The 16,562-nt window shown below is 39.2% G+C and overlaps 1 protein-coding gene across 1 annotated transcript in view; it reads left to right on the top strand.

Annotated features, from left to right (window-relative positions):
* Window positions 1-16,562, top strand: part of Ctnna3 (catenin alpha 3) — a 1,328,241-nt gene that overhangs the window by 246,234 nt on the left and 1,065,445 nt on the right. The gene's annotated exons all lie outside the window — the stretch shown is intronic.

The raw sequence follows: 16,562 nt of genomic DNA, 5'->3' as shown, positions 1-16,562 counted from the left end.
GAAAACATTGGCTGATTCTCAGGGCGCACTCTGAGGACTTACATGCATCTCCGCTGCTGGCAGGGCCTTCAGTAATGAGAGAGGGGTCACTGAGCAGAGAAGAACTGGCCAATCAGAGCAGGAAAGGACCTCGCCTTCAGGGAAGGAGGGCTTCAGCTCCAGTAATGAGCCCAAGCTGACGGAGATGGAATTTACATTTCAGTCACAATGCTGCTGGCACTGGATTGTAATAAAATAAGTGTCAGACAATAAAGCAATTTGGTAACGTCAACTTTTTCCTTCTGCACTGAGTGTGTATCCGTCAGAGCGTCTTAATAAAAAGGCTAACATTTGAACAAGGACTGAGAAGATACTACTTCCGTTATTCTTTATAACGGAGATACCAAAGCCAATCGTTGTTCCAGATTATTACGGATATGATGTGGGTTGGAGACTATACATCTTGCCTCATTTAATACACTCGATTCAGACAAATTCACTTTAAAAATTAATTTATTGTTTTTTTTTTTTGAGTTTTTTGAGATAGGGTTTCTCTTCGTAACCGTCCTGGCTGTCCTGGAAGACCAGGCTGACCTCTAACTCACCGATATCCACCTGCCTGACCTCCCAAGTGCTGGGATTAAAGGTGTGCACTACCACCACCACCCAGTTATTGTGTGTGTGTGTGTGTGTGTGTGTGTGTGTGTGTGTGGTTGTGTGTGTGCGTGCGTGCGTGCGTGCGTGCGTGCGTGTGTGTGTGTGTGTGTGTGTGTGTGTGGTGGGGTGCATGCCTATCTCAGTGCCTGTGTAGAGGTCAGAGGACAACTTTTTGGAGTCAGGTGTCTCCTTCCACCTCTATATGGGCTCCAGGGCTCAAACTCAGGTTGTCACACTTACATGTCTTTTTACCCATCACACATGTTGCCAGCCCCTCTTTTCTTTCTTTATGTAGGCATAATTTACTGTAAACTTATCTTTTCTTGCCATATCTCAGAGATTTTGTGGTGTTGTTCTTTCATTTTCATTTATTTCAAGATTTTAAAAAATCACTATAGTTTTATTTGCATCACCTCATGTTCTAGATATAAAATCCTTGTGACATATGGTTTATAAGATCACTTCACTATTCTCTGTAGTGTCTTTCCTCTGTTTAAGTAGCACACATTGATGCAGGCTTTTGGTGTCAAAGTTCACTCTGTGGCTTTTCTGTTGTCCATGCTTTTGTTGTCACACTGAAGAAAACAATGTTTAGTTTGAAGTGACAAAGATTTATGTTCATATTTCCTTCTAGTTTTATAGACTTAGCTCTTAAAGACTGTGATCACCTTACTCTTGCTTTTGTGTATGGTATAAGAAGGGATCCAGGTCTTTCCTTACAGCACTTTTGTCCTGGCTTTGTTGAATGAAAGCTCCATGACTCATGTTGATACAGCCATGTTGAAAAATCTCCTGACCATAAATCAAAGGATTTAGTCTGACTCTGGGTTATGGTGCATTGGCCTATGTATCTGTCTTATATCACTCTGTTTCTTGGTAGTAATTTCTCGGGTAAGCATGTTGTCAGCAACATCTCAGGGCCTTGTAATAAGTTTTGAATTGGGTATTCCTAAACAGTTTTTCTTACTTTTAAGCTTGTTTGGGATATTCTTGATCCCTTACATTTCTACAGGAAACTTAGGATCATCCTGTCCAATTCTGCAAAACTGAACAAAACAAAAAACCCTGTTGAATCTTGATAGGATGGCATTCAACCTATAGTTCTGCTTGGGTTATGTAGCTATTATAAACATGTTACCTCCCAAAAATGATACACCCTTCTTCCATTTTCTTCCATCTTAGTGGATTTCTTTAATGGTGTTTGATGGTTTTCAGTGATCACATCAAAATTATATCCATTTTAAAATTAGATTTATTTATTTTACATGCTTGAGTGTTTCATGTGCATGTGTGTATGTGCACCATGTATGTGGGCCTGGTACTTCAGAGGTCAGAAGAGGATGTTGGATCCTTTTGAAGTGGAGTTGTAGATGGCTGTGATCCACCATGTAGGTGGCAGGGACCAAACCCAGGTCTTCCTCAAGAGCAGAAAGTGCTCTCACCTGCTGCGCCAACTCTCCATCCTGTGACTTAACCTTTTCTAAACCTGTGTATCACACCTTTGTGCACTGTAATTTTGACTGATGTTCAGGATTTAGTGGGAACTGTAGTTATTCCAAATCATTGCTGGGGCAGCAGTTTATATTGGCCTTAGATGCCATTACTATAAATTTATAAAAGGTATTTAGTAATCTTTAACATCAAAGGTAGCCGTATGCTTCATGGAACTGTGGAGACTTATGTGATACATTTAGTCACAAAGTCCTCCTAATGGCAGTAAAGGAACTAAGGAGCTCTTGCGAGCTGTGTGGAATGAAATTTCGAATGGTTTATTTCTGCATTAGAGGCAAACATCTACCTTCTGGGGTTGTTCACATTCCAGCATCTTGCATCTGTTGTATTTATGATAGAAACAAGAGAGGAGTAGGGTGTGTGGTGTGTGTGTGTGTGTGTATGGCTGGGGGAAACCTAGTGTTTAGTCATCTGCTGATTCCATTTGGTGCTAAATTCATACTTGTCTCTAGAGTGTGAGAATGCTAATTTATTTCATGTATCATGAGTGGATTGAAGCCGTTCCTAGACACAGAGTATTGAAGCTGACAAAACTAAACAGTGAGTGTTCTGCATGTGGATAATCTAGGCTTTGTGAACAGCTTTTTAATTTTGAAGACAGGGTTTCCCTCAGTTGTCCAGACTAGCCCCAAACTCACAATTCTCCCACCTTCCCTACCCACGAATAACAAAGACTACAGTTGTACACCACTGTATACTTTTCTGTACATAGTTCTTGAACAGGAAAATCTTGGTCAGTTAGGGGCCTGGACTTCAACATCAAATTATCTTCTGAAGTATAAGCATACACAACTATCTGTTGTTGCCTTGTTGTGAGTTCATCAACTTCCATGAGACTTCTGGTGAGTATGAAAGTTGTCCAAAATTAAAACTACAACTAAGTCTTGAGATACAGCAGTGTGCTTCCTCAAATCTCGAGTGAAATATCAGACAGAGCAGGAAGTTTGCTCATCAACTTCTATACAACTTATCTGTCTTCTCTGGCATTTTTATCATCCTAAAAGAGGACATTATCTTGTATATCATTAACAGCCTCCAAATATTTAACTGCATATAGTCAATAATTTGCTGAGTAGACAAGTATTAATTCTAATCCAGTTATTAAACATATTTTACCATGTACATTGATGAAACGTTCATTCCATTGAAAAATATATCCAAAGTATAACATACATTAAATAAATAATAAGAAAATAAAACAAGAAAAGGGGATGTGACAAACAAAGTATAGCTATTGGTTAAGCTTTTTGACTAGGTAATTGGGGAAGGTCTTCCGGACAACTCTTAGAAAAACTTAGAAATGAAGCAGGGACCAGTCAGATTACTCAGTGGTGAAATGTGCTTACCACTGAGTCTGACAAGCTGAGTGGGGTCCTTGGGACCCTTATGGTGGAAGGAGAGAACCAACTCCTGCAAGTGTCTTCTGCACTCCATATAGGCACCTGGGCATGGGCACCTATCCACACACAAATTGAATGAATGAATGAATGAATGAATGAATGAATGAATGAATGAACGAACATAGGTAGTGGGAGTGAGTCCATAGATCTAGAGCAGCAAGTCAACATTGGAAAGGCCTAAGTTAGGGGCATGACTAGATTCTTGGAAAAGTAGTGAGGAGGTGTATGTGACAGGTCTCAATTAGCATGGAGAATATATTGGCTAGCTGTGACAAAACACCATGACCAAGGCAATGTATAGAAGGGAATGTGTAGAAGACAATGTATAGAAGGTATAGAAGGGTTATTTGGTCCCAGAGGAATAAGAGTCCATCACCATTGGGAAGCATGGCTAAGGGCTGGTGTTTTGACTGAAGCAGCTGAGAGCTCGTATCTCAAATTGGAGACAGGGTATACAGAAAGAGCAAACTTGAAGTTTTAAACTCTCAAAGCACAACTCCAGTGACACAGTTCCTCCAACAGGTCTCCTAAACAGCACCAACTGGGGACCATGTATTCAAATGCCTGAGGATATGAGGGACAGACATCTCTTTCAGACCACAATATAGAATATTGTGGAGGGAGTGTGGGAAATGACACAGATTGGTTTGAAGTAAGAATCGATAGATTAAATTCTGAATAAATTACGATAATGTATAGTTTTTTTCCCTCTGACAGATTGAATATGACATATAAGATAGAGACATTTAGAGAGGAAAACAATTTTTTTTGGCTTGAACAACTGGAACAAATGCTGTTCACTGTGGAAATTATGGGTGGGTGGAGCTCAGGCTTTCACATCTCATGTTTGAGAGGACTAGCAAGCCCGCAGACTCTTCTCTCAGTTTTCCTAGGTATCTCCTAGGCATCTAGAAATCCCCCTTCCTTTGTGAGGCATAAGCTGCCTATACTTTATATTTCCCAGACTAGCTCTTATCTAGTTCACCAGTTTTAACCTAATCTCTTTACTTCACATGTAACTAACAGTTAGTTACTGGGAGAAATGACACTTCAGGGCTAGACACTAATTTTCACTTTGTATTTTCTTATAGCAGTTCAATGCCACCACATAGACACTTGTTGAAACCCAATCATGGCAAAATTGTTGACCTCAGTTGTTAACACAGGGCTACCAGCTTGGCTTTTGAAAAACATAACTGTTTGTGGAGCACTGTTATCTACTTTCTGTTCAAGGTCTTGCTTCCTGTTGGAGAATATGCTATAAAGCAGGTGTTTTCTAACACATCCTAAGATTCACAGCAAGAAGGTCTGCATGATACAGTTGTTTGTCTATGCCAAAAGATGTCACTATTAGTTTTTGAAAAGAGGCCTTGACTAGCACTCTTAAGGGTAGTTTATAAAAAAAAATCATTAGCTTCACTTGGAACACAACTAAAACAATTCCTTTCTATGCTTAGCAGATCTTACATTTTCTTTTTGATAGTTTTTAACTATAATTTTCCAAGGTTAGAAATTTTATTTTGTGGGTAACTAAATTATCATCTTCTACTCTCACAGTGTTCTCATTTCTTTACCAGTGGTAATGTGTCTTATTAATTCATTAGGCCTTGGAACTACTCTTATGCAAAGCCCAGTCATTGGGGATGTTTGATTATTTGGGCCCCAATAAAACAATTTGGTGAGAGACATTGTTATGTCAACATGTAAGTGCAACAGAATGCAATGTCTTGATGACATGTATTGAGTTGTGTTGTTGAAGAGGAGTGCATGAGTGGAGTCTGTGCATGATAGAATCAATCCTGCCTCTAATTCAAATAAAAAAGTTGAAAAAAAAAAAACCCCAAAACAACAACAACCATAAAAAAAAAAATCAAAAAAAAAAAAAAGAATGTGATGTGAGAATCCAAGAGACTCCAGAGGATAAATAGACAAGTTCCAGAAGGTACAAGGGAAGATGAGAGCCCAACTTGTGCAAATGTCCCAGGAACCTCATGTGACTGTGTGGTTGGAGAAGAGGGCTCCCAGCTGTTGTAACAGGAGGAAGGCAGGGAGGGAGAGATCATTTTCAAAGTTAACACTGTGAACTCTAGCTATAATACTTTATAATATTCACTTGGAAGTGGTAAAGTGGTGAGTGAGGATCAGTTTTGAATTTTAAAAAGTTGCCTCTGGTGGAATTACAGAGAAAAGAAAAGATCAATATGATGAAAGAAAACAAAGAAACAGCCACAACAACAAACCTTGTGTTCCTATCCTTTTCCTTCATAGGTCTCTTTCTCCTATGTTCACATGCATACATTATTTTATAGGAATAAAATACTCATTTCTACCTCAAATATGTGTCCTACTAAGGATAAGGAAACAGCTACACAGTGGAGAAAAATGTAATGAGTAGAAGTATCGAGGCTGTTTCTCAGGGCTTCCCATAGTTCAGTTGGCAATCAGGACCATACAGTTTGAAAAGGCTCATCAAGACAAGGGGAAGTATGTGTAAAAACAAAACAAAACAAAACAAAACACAACACAACACAACACAACACAATGATTTCTATTTTAGGCATGTTTATTTTGATCCAAAAATTTAGCTATGCATTTGAAGTTTGAAAAGGTGAGAAATACACGGCAATTTAAATCCCATATCCACTGTTGCCTGAGAAGACAGCAAGAAATATTTAGGGAGGCAATATGGCCTGAAGTTTGCTCATAGAACTAGATAAATCAAGGAAACATGGGAAAGGTATTTTGCATTGAATCATTTAACCTCATTAATTCCCATTAGTTGGAATTTTTACCCCATTTTGTAGCCGAAGTTAGGTTAATTATTCTACTTGAAATCGCCTGTGGCTGGAGAGTTTTTGAATTGGAATTCTGACCTTGTAGTTATGGTCAGCTATTGATATTTCCTTTGTAATGAATCTGATTTCCTGCCTTGGAAATGTGCCACCTGTCTTTTTTTTTCTTCTTCTTATTGTAGGTTCATTGGGCCCAGGGACATGTATGTATTGTTATCTGTTTTCCATTTTTTCCCCAAGGTCAATTATGCATATGCCATGAATATAAACCACAGTCGATTGAATTGGTGAGGCAAATATCAGGGCCAACATTTTCTCCTCCTCCTCCCCCTCCCTCCTCCTCCCCCCTTCTTCTCCTCCTCCTCCTCCTCCCCCTCCTTCTCTTCCTCCTCCTCCTACAGCTTGGCCAATTTGGATTTGAATGCTTCCAAATTTGAGGAGATAGTTTATAGTGTGCCTGGGCCTTGCCTCTCCCTCTCACCAACATCTGTCCTGTTCATGCCTCCTGCTTAGAATAAACACCAGAATTTGTAGTCTCAGATTCAACACCTTAGAGCAGGTGTTTCAAGCTTGTTGCATTAAACTAAAAAGCCAAATGGGATTTCTCCTGGGAAAGCAACCATTAGGCAATCATTGCTAAGAGGTTATATTTAGAATGTTTCTTTGTTATGAAAAGTGGATGGAATGATTCAAGTTGATAGTGACTATTTTCACTCTTTTTCCGTGCATCTCTGACATAGTTTTGTGTCATTTAAATCATTTTATGTACCACACTTCAGTTTCAAGCCATAGTTTGCCCTCAGTGAATTGGAGAGAAGTGGGGGTGTGTGAATTTCATGAGGTTTGTATTTTTGCCTCAGGCTGACTTTAATTCAGGAGTTAGGGTACCAGAAGGCCATATAAATAACCCACTGAATTAGTGACTTTGGGTCCTTCTTCATCTCAGGAAGTTGAAGAATGAAATCCTTGGACAACAGAGGGTGAGTTTTAGAAAAAGGTTTGTCATGGATTTGTAGGTCTGAGCCCAAGGGGTAGAAAGAAGGCAGAGTACAGATATAGCATGTCTGATATGGAGTCTTGCCAATTCTGTGGTGTGGGAACTTTGGTCATTAGAAGGATGGCAGACACTGGAGTGAGGCATGATGGGGTGGACAATCTCATTGGCCCACCCCCACGGTCTCAGTGTCAGCCACATACTCGTGTGTGGCTTCCAAGCAGGGGTACTCATTTAGGAGAAGAGACAAAAGGAGCCAGAAACCAGAACTCCCTCCTGGCATCCCTGAGCCCTGGCAAGGACAGGACTGCCTAGAGGACCACTGCCATTGCTGAAATTGCTGCTTTCAGGTCCTCTGTCGTAAAACAGCCTGGCTAGCCATCTCCATTTCCCATCCGTAGGTTTTCTAATCGATCTTGTTCTACAGTTCAAGATTGTGTTTGTAATCTGAGTCATCCTAGGTATGACAGTTACTTTCCTCGGTCTATTCTCTGTTGATTTACCACAGAAGGACAGTACAGAAAGAAAAATCCTTTTGTTTTTTGACCTTTGGGACCAGATGCTAAAGTTACCGAGAACCGAGAGAAATAAAGTTGGATAAAAGGTATACTGAGACATGATCCAGTCTTGAATCCTGTCCACAGCTGGCCCATGAATGAGAAAGCAATTGCATGTTTGGGTAAAGGGAAGCATCTTGGTTGCTCCCCCCCCCAGGGTTCTCAAAACAGTTGCTGTCACTCCTTTGCATATCTGTGTGTGTCTTTGGAGATTTTTTTTTTTTAATAAATAGGTATAAAAACACTTCTTACATCTCCCCATGGGACTTCTTGAGAAGGAATCTCTGGAAATATGTTGAACAGAATAAACTGCTGTAAAATCATAAGGGATGATTAGCTTGCTTGGAGGCTGAGGTAGGAGAACACTGAATCTGAGAACAGCTGTGAGATCCCATCTAAGGACACAGGCAAACAGAGGGGTGCTGATGTTTGCATAGGTGATTTATTTGGACTTGGTAATGTTCAGCCTCGGGTCTTTCAGCTACCCAAGGTATGTGTTAATGGCCTCAATACAGACTTTGGAAATTCACCTAATACTAATACCCAATGGTTTTCGTTATGACAAAGCTCCTGAGGCCTTGATGGATTCCATGGCAGGCAAGGTTGACCGAGGGAGAGGGACAAACATGCCAGGCAGACGGAGCTTAAGTGAGAAGTTTTATTAGGAAGGGTAGGGAGGGGGAAAGAAAGAGAAAAGAGGTAAAGAAACACAGAGACAGAGAGAGAGGACAGAAGAGAAAAGGGAGACAGGAAAAGTTCTGTCTGCCCCAGGGGAACAGCAGAAAGAGCTGAGAAAGAGAGCATAAGTGGGCAGGGGTATTTCTTCTAAAGGGGTCCTTTGCACCTGCATGCAGACTATGCAATAATGGAACCCTGGGCTGACCAGAGTACTGCCTGAGTGCATTCTGATAGGTGACAGGGGCAGGCCAGCATGATGCCTGAATCCTTACAGTTTTCCCTTTGCCTATTTGAATGTTATCAGTTCTTTTATTCTCCCCTTTACTGAGTTTGACCTATTTCTGTAAAACATAATGCGTTGGCAGTGGAAGGCTATCTCTGCTGATTAACGATGTCTTGATTATAAAATCCCAGAATCTCTGTTTTCTTCACAATTTTCTTTTCTTTGACATCTGTTCTTGTTCAATATCTTCTTCACTCAGATCAGTCATGGTCAAGTATTCCCATTTCCTGATTTATGTTGGAGAAAAACACTGAAATCAGCGTGCATTTGCATTGTTTTGTCGTCCAATAGAACATGAAGCTGCCCAGTGACCAATAAAGCAGTCAGCATGTTGCATCTTGGCAGAGGGAAGACTGGGGAGAGAAGACAACCCCACAAAGATTCCAAATAGCAAAGAGGACACAGGCTTTCTTGCGACATGTCATCCTAATCTCCAGAAAACAAACACTACTGTTCCTTAGCCCTTTTCCTCCCCGTTACTAGAGTGGCTTTATCAGCTTCCAAAGCTTCATTTGAAGGCCAGGAAGAGAAATGCAAGCATTTGCATGTAGCTCTGCTTTGCCGAGCAGAGTATCTGCTGAAGCTACATGGGCACGGATGCAGCTTAGCAGGGACTTTTCTCGTAGCCTCTGAGACGCAGCTTTGTCGCAGGGCACTCAGAATCAATCAAACTCTTGCGTGGATTCCAGCTCTGGCCTTTCTGACAGCCTGTTAGGTCATAGAAACTTCCTGTGTGTGTGTGTGTGTGTGTGTGTGTGTGTGTGGTGTGTGTGTGTGTGTGTGTGTGTGTGTGTGTTTATTTTCAAGCAGATTTTTTTTTAAAAATACAATTCCTTTAGTCAGGCAGAAAGCGGACTGCATATTCAGTTTTCTTATCATCCCCATAACACGGGAGATACGATCAGCAGGGCTGGTCCTTGGGCAGCTTGTACCAGTGTTATTTGCTAAGAGAAAGCATGTGGCACAAATACTGGTTGGCTCTGCTAATACGTTAGCTTCCTTAAACTTTAAGTAATCTTACAGTTTTTATTACACTTATTTCTGTATTGTATGGGATTAGTGTGTGTGTGTGTGTGTGTGAGTGTGTGTGTGTGTGTGTGTGTGTGTGTTTGTGTGTGCGCACACATTCACACTGCAGCATGTGTGTGGAGGTCAGAAGACAATTTGTGGGAATCCGCTCTACTTTGTGGGTCCTGGGGATCAAACTCAGGTCATTAAGCTTGGTGGCAAGGGCCTTTACTCACTGATCCATCTTGTCAGCCCTCAGATCAACTTATAATTACAAAATTACAGCAGCCATTCAAGAAAACGTATGTAGTTTACCCAGCTCAAAAGTATGGAGGTTGGTGAAAATTTCTAGCAGATACCTGTATACCTAGGCAACTAGAAAAAGAAACAGAATTACCAGAGTTAGATTTCTTCTCGGATCACTCCTTAGGAATAATCACTATTCTGATTCCTGCTCTAAATTCATGTTGTCTGAGTCAAAACTTTATATAGATAGAATCAAACAACACACACCCCTGTGTGGGGTTTTTCACTCTCTTGCGTGTAGCACATTCTGTTGGTTCTCATTACATTGTTTCCAGTTTAGAACTGTTGGGAACAGACTGCTTCGAATATCTTTGTGTCTTTTGATGAACATATGAGCACATTTCCATACATGTGCATCATCTCCCAGAGGCAGGACAGCTTAGTGGGACATGCATACACTCAGCTCCAGGTGGGTCTGAAAGGCAGCTTCCCAAGGTAGTTGTACCAATTGTTTCACTAACATTTAGTATGGAGATGGGTGTAATTTAAGTTTAACTTTCTGTGGCTTTTCATATACAAATTTGTTTGAATTCTCTAGATTAAATTATATTTTTTACAATTTGATTTCTTGGAGTAATAATGATACCTGAATTCTCAACTTCCCTTTGAAATGTATCTTCCCCTTTGATTTTTTTAAAAAAGGTTTATTTGCTTTTATTTTATGTGTGTGAGTAATTTGACTGCACGTATGTATAGCCTGGTGCCTACAGAGACCAGAGGAACTTATTGCATCCCCTGTACTGGAGTTACAGAGGGTTGTGAGCCACCATTTGGATGCTGGGAACTGAACTGGAGTCCTCTGCAAGGGTAGCCTATAATCTTAACCACTGAGCCACCTCCTCAGCTCCATATCTGACTTATTTTTAATCCATTGGTCTTTTGTTTCTACAACAAAATGCATTAAACTCATATTCCTTGTATTGCTAAGTGGAAATGGGATTCAAAATAATAAATTATATATGGCTTTTATTCAAGAGAATGATAATGAACTGGGGGAGATAACAATGTTGATAGATATTTTGATTAATTTCATTCAAATTTGAAAAGCTACTTCCTTAATCTAGTATTTGTAGGTTTGATAAAGAAATTCATTAATCTTCTAGGTATTTTTATGATTATTCCCAAATATATGTATTCTCCAATACAAATCTCTCTTTTTAAAGGTGGGCAGAGATATTTTTAACTTACACAATGTAGAAACTATTCTGTCTTTCTAAACTGCTTATTATTATAAGTATAGTTATCAACAGTTTAATTCTTGTTCTATTCTGTTATTACTTTTTTAATTTTCAAAATTTAGAATATTTTGAGGTTCATTCTTTTCTGATACCTGTTTTGGCAATTTGTCCTTTGGGGTTAGCACATAAGGCAATTTCATTGACATCTTCAAGGAACAGTGTTTGATTCCAGGTTCCCTTCCTTAGTGCAGCATTCATGCTGGATGAAGGTGCTGCCGCCTTCATGCACAATATGGACCCCCAAGGAAGACTTCCAGATCTCTATCTGAACTTACATCCTTACTGCAGAGAGTGTCTTCACTTATATGCTATTCTAATCTTACATCCGATACATCACGGATGCAGTTCACTTTTTTCTTACAACGCATTCTTTTCACCATGCTCCCCTCTTGGTGAATGTCATTCTATGTTTACAATCACTGAAGTCACTTTCTAGACACTGGTAAAACCTCCTACTCCCAAGGTCTTAGGGTTTTCACCTCGTAAGTGTTGCATGGCTCCTCTTGTAGTAATATTTGCTAGTCAGGACCGCCAGCCCACAAATAATGACATGGGGACTTATTATCAATTATGAAAGCATGGCCTTTAGCTTAGGCTTGTTTTCAATTAACTCTTATAACTCAAATTAACCTATTTTTAAATCTATATTCTGCCACATGGCTTGTTACTTTATCTTCATAACGCATGTCTTATTTCCCCTGTGTCTCACTGGAGAATTTGCTTTTCTTCTTCCCATAGTCCCTTCTCTGCCTGGAAGTCCTGCCTTTTCTCTCCTGCCTAGTTATTAGATATCCAACTCTTTATTACAAAAATCACAGCAACACAGCTTCACACAGTGCACAAATATCACACAACACCTTCTTGCTTTAGCCTAGTGATCCTGTCCAGAGTTAGACACTTATTGTTTCTCACCTGCAACTGGATTATTGCCTGGTCTTCCTCTTTTGTCTATTCAAATGGCCATTGTCAAAGACCTCTTCAAAACCCTCAAGTGATCTTTCTGCTTTCAGAGTTCTTTGGTATAACATGTGAGGTGTCTCCTGATGATTTTCCCAGCTGCATTTGTTACCTTCCTGTCATGTTTTCTCTATTTGTAGTGTCACCCACTGTAGCCAGCATGCTCCTCCCCTTTCTGTTCTTCAGGCTGTTGTACTCATTGTTTTCTTTGCCTAGTGTCTTGTTCTGCACTGTTACAGAACAGCTTCTTCTCACTGTTTATGATTCACTTCATTCTGAATTCCTGTATTTGCAACAGCTCAAATGAACCTGGAAGACACTGTGCTAGGCAAGATCAAAGACAGAAAAAAAGCAAATACTGATGGTCTCATTTTTGTATGTATTCTAAAAGAAGTGTCAAATATAGAAGAGTGTTTCATGGTGGTTGCTAGGGGTAGGGCAGGAAGTTAATGAGAAGAAATTAATTAAGGGATACAAGTTGTAGTTTATTGCTTTTTTTAAAAAACGATTTATTTATTTCTTATTTGTACAGTGTTCTGCAGTGCGTGTATGCCTGCAGGCCAGAAGAAGGCATCGGATCCCATTACAGATGGTTGTGAGCCACCATGTGGTTGTTGGGGATTGAACTTCAGACCTTTGGAAGAGCAGGCAGTGCTCTTAACCACTGAGCCATCTCTCCAGCCCCAAGTTATATTTTTAAGATGTACAAGTTCTGGATATCTAATTACAGTATGGTAATGGTAGCTGATAATAATGTATTGCTTACTTGAAATGAACTAGAAAAGTAGTCCTACCACATATACATGTATGGTGATTAGGTATGTCGAGAGTGGTGGTAATGAATTTAATTGTAAAAATCATTACACAATGCATGTTTTTTTTTTGTGTGTGCATCATTTGTAGACAGTGAATATATGTTAATTTATTTATCAGTTATGCCTCCAAAAGCTGGACAAATTCCTCTAATAAACTTACTTTAACCTCTTTAAATTGAAGATTTTCCTCTATACTGTAGCTTTATTTTAGTTTCTATAAAATGTTTAAAAATTACTTATTTTATGTGTATAAATGTTTGCCTGCATGCATGTGTATCTTTCATGTACATGCAGTAATCAGGAGGCTGGGGGAGAGCACCAGATCTTCCTGTAGCAGGAATTACAGGTTATTGGCCATGTTGGTGCTGGGAACTGAACCGAGGTCCTCTTCAAGAGCAACAAATACTCCTAAGAGCTGAGCTATCTCTTCAACCCTGTTTCTGTAAAATTTCTTGGTCTACACTTTTGTTTTGAGGACTTTTTCTTGATATTCCCACCCCTTAATCAATATAATGCCTGTTGCACAGTATAGGCTCAATAATTGTTGGGTGAATGGTAAATTAACTGATAGCTTATAGCATCCTGTTTTCACATTGTGCACTCTTTAAAATCTCTACATATACTTCATTTTCCTCGCCAGGGTTAAAATTCATGTGTTATGTTCTCTACCAACTTGTGTAGACGTGTAAGGTCTTTTCTTTTCCTTTTAATCCCATCTGTGAGTTTCTTCATCATCTGGAAGCATTTAATGTCTCTGAGGCTTGGAAATCCCGTATGTGTTTCTTCTCTGGCACATTTTAGGAAGACATTAAATAAGTGTCAGTCCTTAAGGAGCCAAATTCTATATACCTGTCTATGCAGGGACACCCCCACTTGACCTTGATACTGAGTACATATTTTGAACTGGTTTGAAGTTAGGATAAAGAGACAACCTATGAACCCATAGTCTCATCAGTTAAAGTAACCACAAATGCCCATAGTAGGCTTTAATTTATAAGAGTGATGGCCATTTATCCAGGAGTGTATTTGACACATTAAGTATATAATGTGCAATATCATTTGTGAGCAATGATCTTGTCTTCTCAAATGATCTCTAAATCCTCTACCTTGCCCCATTCTGTACACTGTCATAAAGTATTAATTTCACTATGCTTACAGATCCTGTCCTTCCTTGCAGGATTCACAAGGTTGATATTTGGGGTACTGGTACTTATTAAGGATTGTGTCATTGCCTTAGGTAGGGATGACAAAGCATTTGTTCAAAAGCCAAAACATGTTTGTACTTTAAAAAAATCCCAATGTCCTTACAAACATTGAAATTATTCAGTTTATAGTAAGATATACCTAGGCAGCACCAAAGCAAAAGAAATGATATTTTTAAACTTTCACCTTCTTTATCGTGATTTATGTGCACTATTTTCCACCTAAATACTGACAACGTCATTCTAAATAATTATGCAGAGGCTACTTTAAAGGAACTTATGTAATAAGTGTTCTGATTATGATAGCTCACAGAGTCTTCTGTGGCTCTTTCTGAACATTTATGTGTTTTGTGAGTATTTCTCACAGGGGCTGTGCATTCTTTCTATTCATTATGTTCTTTATGTGATTTACAGCTTTATGCGTTCTACAATGTGATTTACATTGGTGAATGCTGCTATAAACCAGGGATATGAAAATCACCAAGACCATCACAGGACAAAAACTTCATTCTATTCTTGATAAAAATTTAAGGAATGATCTATTATATTTTCTGTAATTATTTACTGTTTTCCATATGTATTCCATTTCTTACATACACGCGGCTTCTAAGACCAGATGAGATTGGCATGTTCAGGGTTGCATGGCTGCAGGCTGTATTCCATTTCTGCTGTTCTTGTGCTATCTTGTAAGAAGGTTGGCAGAAGTATCATTATCTCCATTTTCACAAATGGAAAAACAGATACCAAAAGAATGGCTGACTCCCATCTTTTAGTTGTAATGTCAGAGTCAAAACTAGCACCCAGGCCAGAGATAGGGGAGAAATCATGGGAGGCCAAGAAAATCACAAAATGTCTTTTCTAGGGTAATTAATGAGCACGAGCAGCAGGTTGACAGCTGCTTTAGCTGTTCTCCCTACAATTTGTAAAGAAGTTAATCTCCAAAAAAGCCTGCTTGGGGTAGAATACAGCTTTTGCTTTTATAAGGGAAGGAACTAAAAATACAGTAGCACAAGCCATTTATTAACCCCAGCAGTAATGTCCCAGGCAAGCAGAGTGTTTTGAAATAAACTCAAGAGTGTTTGTAATGGGTAAGTTTAGATCTCTGTTCTTTCACCAGTCTCTTTATCTTGCACTAAGTATCTACTTGGTTAACATAGGGCTTGTAATGACAAACTTCTGCCAAAGCTGATATGCTTAGTTAGTTAGGTGCTGTGAAGAAGTACTTTATAGGTTGTGTGATACATAAATTTAGACTCCATTCTTGGATAACAAATAAAACCCTTTCTGAACAGGAAACAATGTAACATTGTCAAGATAAGGGCTGACTAACATGCTTTAAAAGACACAATGTATCCATTTTGTTTTGGCTTTTGCCTAAAGATACTTAGTGTTCTGATAACAATCCCATTTATCCAATCCTTATGGATTTTGTAAAATATACTGCATATGACATGCATGAACTAGCATAAATGTCCATGCCCCTTGACAGGTTTTTCAAAGAAAATTTGTGGGAATATGTGTTAGTTGAAATAAGAAAGATAGTATAGAGAATTCCTTTCAGTTTTCTCCATTGTTAGTATCTTAAAATTTGTCTGAATAAAAAAATCACAATGATGCGTCATTTCTAATGGCCTTTATTTGGATTTACCAGGCTTGCACAAATGCCTTTATTCTGTTTTAGGATCCAGTCCAGAGAATGACATTGCATATAATTGTCACATGTCCTGTTCTGCTCTAGTCTATGACAATTTGTCAGCAGTTATCCTTATTTTACAAACCTTGATGGTCTTGCTGAATGGTGCCCATGTGTCATGTGGAATGTTTCCTGAGCTGCTCTTATTCATTTTGTTTCTCATTATTAGACAAGGGATATGGGTCTCTAGAGAGTACCCCAGAAGTGATCCTTTGTGTGTGTGTGTGTGTGTGTGTGTGTGTGTGTGTGTGTGTGTGTGACAATGTATCCATGTGACATCACTGATATTGTCAGCCTTCATCACTTGGTTAAGGTAGGGCTTGATAGCTTCTTTACTGCATCCTAGACAGTTCTAACCAGCCATTGTTTATGTTGTTTTTTCTCTGTCTGTGATACTCTCCAATGAGAATTACTTCAAATTGTCACAGCCACAGAAACTTCCTTGCTGACTGCTCACACTAAAGCACTTTCATACTTCAATTGCTATTGCA

Source organism: Cricetulus griseus, assembly GCF_003668045.3.
Source record: "Cricetulus griseus strain 17A/GY chromosome 1 unlocalized genomic scaffold, alternate assembly CriGri-PICRH-1.0 chr1_0, whole genome shotgun sequence".
NCBI classification, from domain to species: domain Eukaryota; kingdom Metazoa; phylum Chordata; class Mammalia; order Rodentia; family Cricetidae; genus Cricetulus; species Cricetulus griseus.
Note: the sequence above shows the minus strand (reverse complement) of the source record. Positions and strands in the feature narration are given on the sequence as shown.